The following is a 4,732-nucleotide window of genomic DNA, read 5'->3' on the forward strand; positions in this document are numbered from 1 at the left end:
AAGTGATGGTGAGAATTTTAAAGTGTATCCTAGATGCTACAGGAAGCCAGTGGAGAGATCGGAGTACGGGGGTGATGTGAGACCGTCGATTTGTCCTGGTGAGTAATCTGGCGGCAGCATTTTGGATGACCTGCAGACGGTTAAGAGCAGATACACTGAGTGATGTAAAAAGTGAGTTGCAGTAGTCAATGCGTGAAGAGATAAATGTGTGTATGACCATTTCTAATTCAGGTGTTGATACTGCAGATCTCAGTTTACTGATATTTCTTAGATGGAAGAAACATGACCTGGACAGCTGCTTAACATGAGGGTCAAACGACATGGATCGATCAAAGAAAATCCCAAGATTGCGCAGGTTGCAATGGGCAGCAGAGGAGAGTGGACTAATAATCTTCCTGATCATGGGGACAAACTCCTCTGGAGCAATAACGAGGACCTCCGTCTTAGAGTCGTTGAGTTGCAAGCAGTTTTCTGCCGTCCAGTCAATGCCAGTGATGGCATTGACACAGTCCAGGAGCCGAGTTAATGTGAATGCCTCGCTGGGTTTGAATGACAGATGGAGTTGGATGTTGTCTGCATATAAGTGATAGGACACATTATAACTTTTTATGATCGGTCCCAAAGGTAACAGATAAAGGGAAAATAACAGAGGCCCCAGAACCGAGCCCTGCGGTACACCACAAGACAATGGAGAGGTAACAGACACAAAATCACCCACAGAGACATTGAAACTTCTGTCATTGAGGTAAGATGTAAACCAGTCTAATGCTATGCCAGTTATGCCCACCCAATCACGTAGCCTCTTAATCAGGATGTCATGGTCTATAGTGTCAAATGCAGAACTGAGGTCCAGAAGAACTAACACAGAGCAGTCACCTGCATCAGCACACATGAGAATGTCATTTGAGACCCTCAGGAGAGCGGTTTCAGTAGAGTGTTGCTTACGAAACCCAGACTGGAACTTGTCATACATGTTGTGCCTCTCCAGTGCAGCAGTCAGTTGTTTGGCCACCACTTTCTCTAACATTTTGGACAAGAAAGGCAGTTTTGATATGGGCCTGTAGTTCATGGGCAAAGCTGGATCTAAGTTAGGTTTCTTTAATAAGGGCTGGATAGTGGCATGTTTGAAATAGGAAGGGACAATTCCTGTAGACAATGAGGAATTGACAATAGATGTTACTGCAGGGCCAATAATTAGCAGAACTTTCTTAAATAGAGAGGATGGAATTATATCCAGAGGGCAAGATGATGGCTTTGTTTTGTTAATTAAGTCCATCAGGTCTTGAAGGCTGATAGGCTGGAAAGAGTCCAGAACAGTAGGAGATTGCAAGGAGCTACAAGTAGATGAACAGATCCCAGGCTGAATGCCAGACCTAATACCTGTTACCTTATCATTAAAATAGATCAGGAATTTGTTGCAATCGTCAACAGAATAGCATGGTAAAGTGGAGACAGACGGTGAAACAATTCTCTTAATTGTGTCAAACAGAATCTTGGGATTTCTCTTTGAAGAAGAGATTAGGTTGGCAAAATAAGCAGTTCTAGCTTCCTTTACTCCAGTATTAAAAGAAACTCTGAGGTCTTTGAGATATAAACGATGCACTTCTAGCCCAGTAGCTTTCCAGAGCCGCTCTGTCCTGCGACACTTCTGTCTCACGCTGCAGACAGCTTCTGTCATCCACGGAGTAGTGTTATAGGCAGCCCTGGTCCTTTCCTTAAGAGGTGCCACTTTATCCAGAAAAGTGGTGCAATGTTCATTAAATGACTGTATCAAGAGTTCAACATCATTGAGATTTGTGTTAATATCACAGCAGAAGTGCATAGAGCAATGATCAGCTGTACTCTGAGTAATAATGCGGGAGCAGAACGTTTGTTTCAGACACAAGCGGTCAGCATTGACAGAAAGATCAAAGAAAATACATTTATGGTCACTGATCAGTAGGTCCTCACAACAGGTATTATCAATAGCAAGACCCAGAGAGAACACATGGTCCAAGGTGTGACCACCCCTGTGAGTGGCGCCAGAAACATGTTGCGTGAAAATAAAAGATTCAGTAATATTGAGAAACTCAGTAGCAATACAGTCTGTGGTATCATTGACATGCAGATTAAAATCACCAACCAGAAGCACTTTGTCTAGCTTGATAATAGAGGTCAGAAAGTCTGTGAACTCTGATAGAAACTGACCTGCAGGACCTGGAAGTGGTGGCTTCAGGAACACCACCACTGCTTTGTTCATTCTGGAGGCAAAGCTGGTGTACACCGTGTCCCACCTGCTCACCGACAGCCAGCAACACCTCCTCCACCGTCACGCTGTTATCCGGGGGGACGATCCTCACTCCCTGCGGAGAGACGGAGGTGGCGTCTCGGAGGACGCCATTCCTCCCGAACGCACCTCCACAAAACCAGATCACTCAACACACCAAGCAGTAAAACCCTTCAAGAGACTCACCTGATCCTCCGCCTCAACAGAGGAAGACCCGAAGATCAGGAACCATTCAACACTAGCACCACTCACACCTCCACCGTCTCACCTCCACACTCACACTCACCGGAAATGGAAAGAGAAGGAGAAGAAGAAGAAGGAGAAGGAGGGAAGAAGGAGAAGAAGGAGAGGAAGGGAAGAAGGAGATGAAGAAGGAGAAGGAGGGAAGAATGAGAAGGAGGGAAGAAGGAGAAGAAGAAGACCTGGTTCAGGTCTAAACCCAGTTCTGGCCCAGAAACTTAGATTTGTGTTTGGTTCTTCTGACCTCATGTTCTATGGTGGTTCTCCTCTTCATCTCTCCTCTTCATGTCTCTTCCTCCTCTTGTCTCCTCTTCATGTCTCCTCTTGTCGCCTCTTCATCTCTCCTCCTCTCCATGTCTCCTCTTCATTGCTCCTCTTCATCTCTCCTCAGATCCAGCTGAGAGGGAGGTGAACCCTGTGTGGAGTGAAGGAGGAGGAGGAGGATACTGACCTAGACCTGTAAAAGATGGACAGACAGAAACATGTGGAAGCTACCACGCCTTTAATAAACATCTGGGGGAACCAGGTCAGGGGTCAGAGGTCAGGGGTGAGAGGTCAGACTAGCCGTTAACTTATTTATCAGTTTAGTAACTTTTAATAATAACCCCCATTCTCATCAACATCAGCAGCCGAGTCATGTGATCTCATGCAATTTCTTCGGCTCAGTAAGGGAATGTTTCTTCCTTACGGCTGGCACACTGTCGGCTCGGTTGGAAAGAGAAGTTGTCCTCTTTCTGTGAAGAATCCGTTTTCTTCACTTCTGCAGGCAAGTTGTCCACTTCTCCCTTTCTCAGGAAGCGAAACAAAAACAAAGTCTCTATTCGTCCGGCGAATGTAAAACTGACCTAGGTTCCTTTTAAAAACAGCAACGTTGCGTGCCCCCTTTCTCCGACTTTAGTCAAAACGGAATGGCAAATAGTTGAGGGTGAAAGAGAGTTTTGTGGAAACAGGGCTGATCCTGGGGTGTCTGTGGGCCTTGACCAATGGGAGGACAGCGTTGCGTTTGGGTGGATTTCAACTTCTTTCTTGTGGGGGTTTGGTATCTACCTACCCGAATCAGGCTGAGCCTTGCCTGCAGGCCCCACTCAGATTCCTTTGTTTAAAGCACACGGTGAGAGCCAAGCACATAATCAGATCCCAACACCCCCATCTTCACGCAGATCTTCAACCGATCACTGGAGCTCTGTGAAGTCCCCTCCTGCTTCAAACGCTCCACCATCATCCCGGTCCCAAGAAACCCTCCATCACAGGATTAATGACTACAGGCCCGTCGCCCTGACGTCTGTGGTCATGAAGTCCTTTGAGAGACTGGTGTTGACCCACCTGAAGGACATCACAGGACCCCTGCTGGACCCGCTGCAGTTTGCCTGCCGTGCAAACATGTCGGTGGATGATGCAGTCAACATGGGACTGCACTACATGCTGCAACACCTCGACTCCCCAGGGTCATATGAAGGGTTCTGTTTGTGGGCTTTTGTGGAGCTCAGCATTCAACACCATCATCCCGGAGATACTCCACCCAAACTCTCCAGCTCACTGTGCAGCCTCCACCTGTCAGTGGATCACTAACCTCCTGACTGACAGGACGCAGCAGGTGAGGCTGGGAAACACCACATCCAGCACCCGGACCATCAGCACTGGATGTGTGCTCTCCCCACTGCTCTTCTCCCTCTACACCAGGGATTCCCAAAGTGGGGTGCGCGCACCCCTGGGGGTGCGCGAGCTGCCTCTAGGGGGTGCGCGAGAGGAAAAGTGTAATGGCGGTCTGATGGTGTAATAATATTAAATATAAAAAAAAAATGTAATTTTAATTTAAAAACTGTCAGGTGGGACATCTGAAGCTATCAGTCGTAAAAGAGGAGAGGGACAGAGAGAGAGAGAGAGAGGAATCGGAGGCGAGGGGAACGGAGAGGTGCAGCACAGACAAATCGGGAGCACATCGGCCCATCGCGGAGTCAAGGTGAAAAAGAGGAAACGAGAGAGAGCATCAGACTGGGAAAAAAAGAGGAAATATGATGAAAAGTATCTGTGTCTGGGCTTCACTTGTATTGGCAACGCAGATTGCCCAAAGCCACAGTGCGTGGTGTGCAGTGAGGTTCTGGCGAACAGTCTGAAGCTCTTATTTACGTCGCCACCTGAACACCAAGCATGCCAGTGCAAGTCAAAAGCCCCTTACATTGTTTATATCGAAATTGGAGGAGTTACAAAACAGCCAAAACAACTGTA

Source organism: Melanostigma gelatinosum (genome assembly GCF_949748355.1).
Source record: "Melanostigma gelatinosum genome assembly, chromosome: 21".
NCBI lineage: Eukaryota > Metazoa > Chordata > Actinopteri > Perciformes > Zoarcidae > Melanostigma > Melanostigma gelatinosum.